Source organism: Nerophis ophidion, linkage group LG07 (assembly GCF_033978795.1).
Source record: "Nerophis ophidion isolate RoL-2023_Sa linkage group LG07, RoL_Noph_v1.0, whole genome shotgun sequence".
Classification (NCBI taxonomy): domain Eukaryota; kingdom Metazoa; phylum Chordata; class Actinopteri; order Syngnathiformes; family Syngnathidae; genus Nerophis; species Nerophis ophidion.
The window spans coordinates 3,293,053-3,305,476 of record NC_084617.1 but is presented as its reverse complement, the minus strand read 5'-3'; positions in this window follow the sequence as shown (position 1 = coordinate 3,305,476).

The window sequence follows — 12,424 nt, the reverse complement described above, 5'->3', positions numbered from 1 at the left end:
ATTATTTTTATTAGCGCATGTCTAGAATTACCGCCGAGTCAAAGTCCTTTCGCCAAATAACTAGCATATGCCTAGAATTTCCCCCGGGTCAAACTCGTCACGTCACGAGTGACACTTCACCTGTCTTCATTTTCAAAATGGAGGAGGCTGATTTCAATCATTTGAAATCGCATAAAGGGAAGAAGAGTAAGAGCTATTCAGTAGGATTTAAGGTCCAAGCTATTGAATATGCAAAAAAAAAACCCCAGTAAGCAGCTATGTTTTATTAATATACCGTAGCTGCGTGTGTCAAATATGAGTCATTAAGTGACTCCCACCTCCTGGTGGTAGAGGGCGCTAGTGATCCTTCTTGCGACTACTCGGCTGCAGAAGCAAGAGTAAGCAGCGTGTGTTTATTTTTTCCTCTCGCTTGCACTTTTTACATGGAGGATTACATATTTAAAATAAAACAGTTTTCTAAACTGGACTTTCAATGGAAGCAGGAGGTAATAAAGGAAGATCTCCTTCGAGACAGAGAGACTTTTAAAACTGAAGAAAGATAACAAGTTATCGATACTTTTGATCAGAAGGAGCTGCGCATGGACTTCATTTATAAGTAAAGATAAGACCATAATAATGTTTTTGTTCTTTATTAAAGTGCTTTTCATGATGGTATCCTTACATCACACTCAAATTTATAAACACAGGCCTAAATTTACCGCATGCCTTTGGTAAGCGCCGGAGTGAGAAGAGGTTTTAAATTAATTAGCGCCCCGGTGGCAATTCAATGAAATACGGTAATTCTTTGCTTCTTGTCTTGTTTGATAAATGTCATCAGCGTTTGAACGCCGACATCCTTGCTTGAGTAAATTGCAGGGAGGAATAAATACAGCGTTTAAATAATGAAGATGAATAAAGAGTGTGGTGACTCGGTGATGTTGCAAAAAGGACTGACGGTGAGCAAAGGTTATTAACATGTTGAGTTGTTGTTTTGCTCGCCATGTCTCCATGGGAGGGTGTGCCGTCTGCGAGGTGACGTGAGAACTCGGATGTTCCGGAATGAGTCTTGACTTCTCACGCACGGCAGCACATCTGGCGATTGTGCAACACGGGCAGAAAAGAGGCAGCCTCTGTGACAGTTCTCATGCAAGACAAGGACACTTTGCTCACTTTCACAAAAAAAAAAGGCCCACAGTTTGAAATAAAAAAAGAAATAAATAACAACATGAAAAAAAAAAAAGCAGTGCACAGTTGACTTGTACAAAGGTTTTATTTGTTTGGTGCACAATTTGTTGTGACAGGAAGTGTTGTTTGCACAAATGTGTGAGGGTGACTTTGTGCTTCGTCCCCAAGGGAAGGTACATCACGGCAGGAAAGTGAGTACGCACCATTTTATATTGGATCAAGGAACAGGACGACAGGAATGAAACTAAAGTCAAAAGTGTACATAAAGTTGTAAAGGACATCACGTCATGGCTGTCTTGACTTTCCAATCATTTCTATTTTTTTGTGATGTAGTGATTGGAGCACATACTTGTTTGTCACAAAAAAAAACATTCATGAAGTTTGCTTCTTTTATGAATTTATTATGGCTCTACTGAAAATGTGAGAAAATCTGCTTGGTCAAAGTTGGCTGCATATTTGTTTACATGTCCCTTGGCAAGTTTCCAGAACTTTCCTTCAGAAGGCATTGCACCGTTCACAGCTATAAGTCGTCTCTTTTCATCGCGTAATTCCACAGTATTCACGACGTCTGTGTTGCTGAATCTTTTGCAATTTGTTCGATGAATAATGGAGACGTCAAAGAAGAAAGCTGTAGGTGGGAAGCGGTGTATTGCGGCCGCCTTTAGCAACACAAACACAGCCGGTGTTTCATTGTTTACATTCCCGAAAGATGACGGTGAAGCTTTACTATGGAACAGAGCGGTCAAGCCAACACGGTTGGATTGGACCACACACACAAACTACAGTGTATTATGCAGCGATTATTTCGAAACCATCCCAAGCGGAGGCGGATCAGCAGCGTAGAGATATCCCCAACCGATACACAGGCGAGCGGTCCATCCTGGGTCTCGACTCTGGACAGCCAGTACTTCATCCATGGTCATCGGACCGGACTCCCTCCACAAGGGAGGGGGGTTGACATAGGAGGAAAAAGAAAAGAAACGGCAGATCAACTGGTCTAAAAAGGAGGTCTATTTAAAGGCTAAAGTATACAAATGAGTTTTAAGGTGAGACTTAAATGCTTCTACTGAGGTAGCATCCCGAACTGTTACCGGGAGGGGGAGACAGAGGAGAAAAGGAAAAGAAGCGGCAGATCAACTGGTCTAACAAGGAGGTATATTTAAAGGCTAGAGTATACAGATGAGTTTTAAGGTGAGACTTAAATGCTTCTACTGAGGTAGCATCTCAAACTGTTACCGGAGGGGAAGACAGAGGAGAAAAAGAAAAGAAGCAGCAGATCAACTGGTCTAACAAGGAGGTCTATTTAAAGGCTAGAGTATACAAGTGAGTTTTAAGGTGAGACTTAAATGCTTCTACTGAGGTAGCATCTCAAACTGTTACCGGGAGGGGGAGACTGAGGAGAAAAAGAAAAGAAGCGGCAGATCAACTGGTCTAAAAAGGAGGTCTATTTAAAGGCTAAAGTATACAAATGAGTTTTAAGGTGAGACTTAAATGCTTCTACTGAGGTAGCATCTCAAACTGTTACCGGGAGGGGGAGACAGAAGAAAAAAAAGAAGAAGCGGCAGATCAACTGGTCTAACAAGGAGGTATATTTAAAGGCTTGAGTATACAAGTGAGTTTTAAGGTGAGACTTAAATGCTTCTACTGAGGTAGCATCTCAAACTGTTACCGGGAGGGGAAGACAGAGGAGAAAAAGAAAAGAAGCGGCAGATCAACTGGTCTAACAAGGAGGTCTATTTAAAGGCGAGAGTATACAAATGAGTTTTAAGGTGAGACTTAAATGCTTCTACTGAGGTAGCATCTCAAACTGTTACCGGGAGGGCATTCCAGAGTACTGGAGCCCGAACGGAAAACGCTCTATAGCCCGCAGACTTTTTTTGGGGGGCTTTAGGAGATAAGGAAGAAGAAAGATAAGGAAGACTTCTATAAACAAGTTATCGATGCTTTTGATCAGAAGGAAATGGCATGGACTATTTATAAGTAAAGGTAAGACCATAATAATAATAAAAAAATCATTAAATGTGCTTTTCATGATAGTATCCTTACATCACACTCAAATTTTTACTGCATGCCTTTGGTAAGTGTCAGAGTGAGAAGAGGTTTTAAAATAATTAGCGCCCCGGCGGCAATTCAAGGAAATACCGTATGTTCCCTGTCTTGAATTTGAAAAAAAAAAAATATATATATATATATCGGAACCACTGCTCTAGAACCTTTTCCAGCTGATCCAGCACACCGGGGTGCAGAGACTCTCTGGGGGGGATGAAAGACTTTGTGCACCTGCAAGCGACGGACAAATGCGTGCAAGGGTGGTGTGAATGGGAAGGTGAGAAATGGGAGCCGGCGGGAGATAGAGCGGGATGGAGAAGAGAATATATTTGCCCTGTTCACACCGATCCGTTTGTGTGGGAGTGCATTAACATCCTCGTGGGCAGGAAGGCAGGACAAATATGCAAAAGAGTGCGAGGAAAAGCATCGAACTCCTCAGCAGCTGCGCTGAAAGATGCTGATTTTCTTTGACTTTTGTGGAGGCTTTTGGACTATTCGGAGGAGGTTTCTATTATTTTTCGCACCTAAGGCTTACGGTGTGCCAACTCCATGCCAGGCAATTTTCTCTCTGGAACATAGCCTGATAGGCCTGGATTTATCATGGTTTTTTTCCCCCATCTATTTATTATTTATTCTAGCTTGTCTTATTTTTTCATCCAGTAAAGTAAAGAACACGGACGACTGGGATTATCAAATTATTGCAAAACAGTACTGATGTTGTAATGCAGGCACATTTTTCCCTTGTAAAAAGAACAGTGAAATTGTCACTTTGTGTACATAAAAAACAGAATAAAATGATTTACTAATCATTTTCAACTTATATTCAATTGAATTGACTGCAAAGACAAGATATTTCATGTTGAAACTGGAAAAAAATATATTTGGAACATGTTTCGAAAAAGCTGGCACAAGTGGCAAAAAAGACTGAGAAAGTTGAGGAATGCTCATCAAACCCTTATTTGGAACATTCCACAGGTGTGCAGGCTAATTGGGAACAGGTGGGTGTCATGATTGGGTATAAAAGCAGCTTCAGTCGTTCACAAACAAGGACGGGGCGAGGGTCACCACTTTGTCAACAAATGGCTGAGCAAATTTTTTAAGAACGACATTTCTCAACAAGCTATTGCAAGAAATGTAGGGATTTTCACCATCAACGCTCCGTGATATCATCAAAAGGTTCGGAGAATGTGGAGAAATCACTACACAAAAGCCATGATATTAGGCACCTTCGATACCTGCATCAGTGAGTAAAGGATATCACCACATGGGCTCAGGAACACTTCAATAAACCACTGTCAGTAACTATAGTTGGTCGCTACATCTGTAAGTGCAAGTTAAAACTTAACTATGCAAATTGAAAGCCATTTATCAACAACACCCAGAAACGCTGCTGGCTTCGTTGAGCCCGAGCTCATCCAAGATACAGGTGGGTGCCATGATTGGGTATAAAAGCAAGTTCTATGAAATGCTTGGTCGTTCACAAAAAAGGACGGGGCGAGGGTCACCACTTTGTCAACAAATGCCTGAGCAAATTTTTTAAGAACGACATTTCTCAACAAGCTATTGCAAAAAATGTAGGGATTTTCACCATCAACGCTCCGTAATATCATCAAAAGGTTCGGAGAATGTGGAGAAATCACTACACAAAAGCCATGATATTAGGCACCTTCGATACCTGCATCAGTGAGTAAAGGATATCACCATATGGGCTCAGGAACACCTCAATAAACCACTGTCAGTATCTATAGTTGGTCGCTACATCTGTAAGTGCAAGTTAAAACTCAACTATGCAAAGTGAAAGCCATTTATCAACAACACCCAGAAATGCTGCTGGCTTCGTTGAGCCCGAGCTCATCTAAGATACAGGTGGGTGCCATGATCGGGCATATAAGCAGCTTCCATGAAATGCTCTGTCGTTCACAAACAAGGACGGGGCGAGGGTCACCACTTTGTCAACAAATGCCTGAGCAAATTGTTTGAGAACAACATTTCTCAAGCAGCTATTGCAAGGAATTTAGGGATTTCACCATCTACGCTCTGTAATATCATGAAAATGTTCAGAGAATCTGGAGAAATCACTACACGTAAGCCATGATATTACGGAACTTCCATCCTTAGTGCGGTACTGCATCAAAAAAGCGACGTCAGTATGTAAAGGATATCACCGCATGGGCTCAGGAACACTTCAGAAAACCACTGTCAGTAAATACATTTCGTCGCTACGTCTGTAAGTGCAAGTTAAAACTTGACTATGCAAAGCTAAAGCCATTTATCAACAACACCCAGAAACACTGCCGGCTTCCTTGAACCCGAGCTCATCTAAGATACAGGTGGGTGCCATGATTGGGTATAAAAGCAGCTTCCGTGAAATGCTCAGTCGTTCACAAAAATGGACGGGGCGAGGGTCACCACTTTGTCAACAAATGCCTGAGCAAATTTTTTCAGAACGACATTTCTCAACCGGCTATTGCAAGGAATTTAGGGATTTCAACATTTACGCTCTGTAACATCATCAAAAGGTTCGGAGAATGTGGAGAAATCACTACACGAAAGCCATGATGTTACGCACCTTCGATACCTGCATCAAAAAGCCACATCAGTGAGTAAAGGATATCACCACATGGGCTCAGGAACACTTCAATAAACCACTGTCAGTGTCTATAGTTGGTCGCTACATCTGTAAGTGCAAGGTAAAACTCAACTATGCAAAGTGAAAGCCATTTATCAACAACACCCAGAAATGCTGCTGGCTTCGTTGAGCCCAAGCTCATCTAAGATACAGGTGGGTGCCATGATTGGGCATAAAAGCAGCTTCCATGAAATGCTCGGTCGTTCACAAACAAGGACGGGGCGAAGGTCACCACTTTGTCAACAAATGCCTGAGCAAATTGTTTAGGAACGACATTTCTCAACGAGCTATTGCGAGGAATTTAGGGATTTTCACCATCGACGCTCCGTAATATCATCAAAAGGTTCGGAGAATGTGGAGAAATCACTACACGAAAGCCATGATATTACGCACCTTCGATACCTGCATCAAAAAGCCACATCAGTGAGTAAAGGATATCACCACATGGGCTCAGGAACACTTCAATAAACCACTGTCAGTAACTATAGTTGGTCGCTACATCTGTAAGTGCAAGTTAAAACTCAACTATGCAAAGTGAAAGCCATTTATCAACAACACCCAGAAATGCTGCTGGCTTCGTTGAGCCCGAGCTCATCTAAGATACAGGTGGGTGCCATGATCGGGTATAAAAGCAGATTCCGTGAAATGCTCAGTCGTTCACAAAAAAGGACGGGGCAAGGGTCACCACTTTGTCAACAAATGCCTGAGCAAATTGTTTAAGAACGACATTTCTCAACGAGCTATTGCGAGGAATTTAGGGATTTTCACCATCAACGCTCCGTAATATCATCAAAAGGTTCAGAGAATATGGAGAAATCAGTACACAAAAGCCATGATATTACACACCTTCGATACCTGCATCAAAAAGCTCACATCAGTGAGTAAAGGATATCACCACATGGGCCCTGGAACACTTCAATAAACCACTGTCAGTAACTATAGTTGGTCGCTACATCTGTAAGTGCAAGTTAAAACTCAACTATGCAAAGTGAAAGCCATTTATCAACAACACCCATAATTGCTGCTGGCTTCGTTGAGCCCGAGCTCATCTAAGATACAGGTGGGTGCCATGATTGGGCATAAAAGCAGCTTCCATGAAATGCTCGGTTGTTCACAAACAAGGACGGGGCGAGGGTCACCACTTTGTCATCAAATGCCTGAGCAAATTGTTTAAGAATGACATTTCTCAACGAGCTATTGCGAGGAATTTAGGGATTTTCACCATCGACGCTCTGTAATATCATCAAAAGGTTCAGAGAATGTGGAGAAATCACTACATGAAAGCCATGATATTACGCACCTTCGATACCTCAGGCGGTACTGCATCAAAAAGCCACATCAGTGAGTAAAGGATATCACCACATGGGCTCAGGAACACTTCAATAAACCACTGTCAGTAACTACAGTTGGTTGCTACATCTGTAATTGAAGGGTAAAACTCTACTATGCAAAGCCAAAGCCATGTATCAACAACACCCAGAAACGGCACCAGCTTCCCTGGGCCTGAGCTCATGTAAGATGGACTGATGCAAAGTGGAAAAGTGTTCTGTGGTCTGACGAGTCCACATTTCAAATTATTTTTTCAAACTGTGGTCGTCATGTCCTCGGGAACAAAGAGGAAAATAACCATCCGGATTGTTCTAAGCGCAAAGTGTAAAAGCCAGCATGTGTGATGGTATGGGGGTGCATTAGTGCCCAAGGTATGGGTAACTGACACATCTGTGAAGGCACCATTAATGCTGAAAGGTACATACAGGTTTTGGAGCAACATATGTTGCCATCCAAGCAACATTATCATGGACGCCCCTGCTTATTTCAGCAAGGTAATGCCAAGCCACGTGTTACAACAGCGTGGCTTCGTAGTAAAAGAGTGCGAGTGCAATATGAGCAAAAATGAGAAAGAATTCCACTTCAAAAATGTGTCTCCTCAGTTCCCAAACCTTTACTGAGTGTTGTTAAAAAAAAGGCCATGTAAAAGGTAAAAATGCCTTTTTTTGCAATGCCATTAAATTCTGAATTCATGATTATTTGCAGAAAAAGTGTGAACATGAAATATCTTGTCTTTGCAGTCTTTTCAATTGAATACAAGTTGAAAAGGACTTGTTGTATTCTCTTTTTATTTAGCATTCACACAAGGTGACAACTGGTGTACTTTCCACTGTAGGAGAAAAGTCGGGGATTGAACCCCGGGGCCTCATCTTGTTCATGACGCCAATTTTATGTGGTGGCCTGCACGGGGACGGCAATTTTATGTGGTCAGAAAGTCCGAATCTTAAACAGGAACAACGGAGAGTTTTTTACAACAGTTTTGTTTACTCACAATCAGATAGTACAAAGTTGGATTGAATGGACATGAATTACAGACAGTGTCTCATGAGACGAAATATGGTGAACCCTCATGAAAGGAATTAGAAAGAGCACACCTCCGGCTTGGTCTTCCCTTCTTATTTATACACTCCATGATGGCCTGATTGTAACACAACTACCCATGTAACTGTCCAATATTCAACTATCACCCCACAACAGAACCAGCACTTGGTCAGGGTGACTTGTCCCTCCCAATGCATCCAGTTTTGAGGTAACCCTAGGACAGACATTGTCCACTACACCACTACTCTGCACGGTAGATTTAAATGGTTTTGTCACAGCATTTATTTAGGACTACACGTCCAAAATGTTCCCGACATTTAAAGAACTTTGCTCCATTCACGTTCCACTCCTGCCTGGTCGATACATCTGCTGTTCAATATCTATTTTGGAAATGAATGAGTTAATAATGCTCAAAAATGGTATCAATTTCTCTCCCGGCCGGTAACTGCGACTACAATAAAAGGCCTATTGAAATGAGATATTCTTATTTAAACGGGGATTCTATGTGTCATACTTGATCATTTCGCGATATTGCCATATTTTTGCTGAAAGGATTTAATAGAGAACATCGACGATAAAGTTCGCAACTTTTGGTCGCTAATAAAAAAGCCTTGCCTGTACCGGAAGTAGCAGACGATGTGCGTGTGACGTCACGGGTTGTGGAGCTCCTCACATCTGAACATTGTTTACAATCATGGCCACCAGCAGCGAGAGCGATTCGGACCGAGAAAGCGACAATTTCCCCATTAATTTGAGCGAGGATGAAAGATTTCTGGATGAGGAAAGTGAGAGTGAAGGACTAGGAAAAAATATATATACAAAAATTTAAGAAATTATATAAAAAAGAGGGCAGTGGGAGCGATTCAGGGAGGAAAGATACTGTGAGAGGCGCCGTAGCAGCCGTGGGGGTGGCAGGACAACTCGGCCAGGCCCAACCGCAACAAGGGATGGAGCCATACTTGTCACGCTTCGCGGCGCACTTGCTGCGCGGAGTTGCCACTTCGTGGATGCACACAGGACCAGTCAGCAGGATTGCAGGTAGGAACAAGTTTTAATATAATAAAACAAAAGAACACTGGTGCAAAAATGGGAAAAACAAAGCACGTGCCAATGCACGGAAAGCTAAAGCTAAAACGTAGCAGGAAACAGAAAACATTAAACGACGTGCCACACGCATGTGAAGCTAAGGCGGAACTTAGCACAAAACAATCTATGATACCAAATACAAACTGTGACGTGTTGCGAAAAGCAAACAATGGACCGAGGACGAACTAAGGAATCAGGTGGGCTTGAATACACAAATAATTATTAGTAACAGGTGTGTGACATGAGCCCGTGTGGAGGAACAAAATACGTTGCCATGGTGACTAACACAAACAAGGAAGTGCTCAAACAAGGATCGGCAGAGTCCAGAAACAAAACATGAACAAGGACATATGAAAAGGGCAAAACCATAAACGATCCGAGTCACGGATCGTGACAATACTGCTTTGAACCCGATGCTGACGGTGACGGTCAGGAGGACACATATTGACACATACTGTGTTTGTGTTGCTAAAGGCGGTCGCAATACACCGCTCCCCACCTACAGCTTTCTTCTTTGACGTCTCCATTATTCATTGAACAAATTGCAAAAGATTCAGCAACAAATACGTCCATAATACTGTGGAATTTTGCGATGAAAACAGACGACTTAATAGTTGGGAAACAATTTCGGCGCGAAATTTAAAATTGCAATTTAGTAAACTAAAAAGGCCGTATTGGCGTGTGTTGCAATGTTAATATTTCATCATTGATATATAAACTATCAGACTGCGTGGTCGCTAGTAGTGGCTTTCAGTAGGACTTTAAATGGTTTTGCCAGACCAATTATTTAGGTCTACACGTCCAAAATGTTCCCGACATTTAAAGAACTTTGCTCCATTCACGTTCCACTCCTGCATGGTCGATACATCTGCTGTTCAATATCTATTTTGGAAATGAATGAGTTAATAATGCTCAAAAATGGTATCAATTTCTCTCCCGGCCGGTAACTGCGACTACAATTAAAGTCCTACTGAAATGAGATTTTTTTATTCAAACGGGGATAGCAGGTCCATTCTATGTGTCATACTTAATCATTTTGCGATATTGCCATATTTTTGCTGAAAAGATTTAGTAGAGAACATCCACGATAAAGTTCACAACTTTTGGTCTCTAATATAAAAGCGTTGCCTGTACCGGAAGTAGCAGACGATCTGAACATTGTTTACAATCATGGCCACCAGCAGCGAGAGCGATTCGGACCGAGAAAGCGACGATTTCCCCATTAATTTGAGCGAGGATGAAAGATTTCTGGATGAGGAAAGTGAGAGTGAAGGACTAGGAAAAAAATAAAATAAAAAAGAGGACAGTGGGAGCCATTCAGATAGGGAAGATGCTGTGAGAGGCGCCGTAGTAGCCGTGGGGGTGGCAGGACCACTCGGCCAGACCCAACCGATGCTGACGGTGACGGTCAGGAGGACACATATTGATGCTGGAGTAGCACAGGACATAGATCACCTTCGGAATACAGAATGGTAAAATGTTTTTGATTAATACACATAATACACTGTACTTTGTGTGTGTGGTCCAATCCAACTGTGTTTGCTTGACATCTCTGTTCCATAGTAAAGTTGACTGTCATCTTTCCGGAATGTAAACAATGAAACACCGGCTGTGTTTGTGTTGCCAAAGGCGGCCGCAATACACCGCTTCCCACCTACAGCTTTCTTCTTTGACGTCTCCATTATTCATTTAACAAATTGCAAAAGATTCAGCAACAAATATGTCCATAATACTGTGGAATTTTGCAATGAAAACAGACGACTTAATAGTTGGGAAACAATGTCCTCTACAATCCGTGACGTTTCAGCAAGATATTTCGGCGCAAAATTTAAAATTGCAATTTAGTAAACTAAAGCGGCCGTATTGGCATGTGTTGCAATGTTAATATTTCATCATTGATATATAAACTATCAGACTGCGTGGTCGCTAGTAGTGGCTTTCAGTAGGACTTTAAATGGTTTTGCCAGACCAGTTATTTAGGACTACACGTCCAAAATGTTCCCGACATTTAAAGAACTTTGCTCCATTCACGTTCCACTCCTGCCTGGTCGATACATCTGCTGTTCAATATCTATTTTGGAAATGAATGAGTTGATAATGCTCAAAAATGGTATCAATGGTAGCAGACGATGTGCGCGTAACGTCACGGTTTGTGGAGCTCCTCACATCTGAACATTGTTTACAATCATGGCCACCAGCAGCCAGAGCGATTCGGACCGAGAAAGCAACAATTTCCCCATTAATTTGAGCAAGAGGAAAGATTTCTGGATGAGGAAAGTGAGAGTGAAGGACTAGGAAAAAAATAAGAAATACAACAATTTTAAAAATAAAATAAAATAAAAAAGAGGACAGTGGGAGCCATTCAGATAGGGAAGATGCCGTGAGAGGTGCCGTAGCAGCCGTGGGGGTGGCAAGACCACTTGGCCAGGCCCAACCGCAACAAGGGATAGAGCCATACTGCTTTGAACCCAACGTTGACGGTGATGGTCAGAACGCATATTGATGCTGGAGTAGCACACGACATAGATCGCCTTCGGAATACAGACTGGTAAAATGTTTTTTATTAATACACATAATACACTGTACTTTGTGTGTGTGGTCCAATCCAACTGTGGTCGCTTGACATCTCTGTTCCATAGTAAAACTTCACTTTCATCATTTGGGAAAGTACACAATGAAACACCGGCTGTGTTTGTGTTGCTAAAGGCGGCCGCAATACACCGCTTCCCACCTACAGCTTTCTTCTTTGACGTCTCCATTATTCATTGAACAAATTGCAAAAGATTCAGCAACAAATATGTCCATAATACTGTGGAATTTTGCGATGAAAACAGACGACTTAATAGTTGGGAAACAATTTCGGCGCAAAATTTAAAATTGCAATTTAGTAAACTAACCCGGCCATATTGTCATGTGTTGCAATGTTAATATTTCATCATTGATATATAAACTATCAGACTGCGTGGTCGCTAGTAGTGGTTTTCAGTCGGCCTTTAAATGGTTTTGCCAGACCAATTATTTAGGTCTACACGTCCAAAATGTTCCCGACATTTAAAGAACTTTGCTCCAGTCACGTTCCACTCCTGCCTGGTCGATACATCTGCTGTTCAATATCTATTTTGGAAA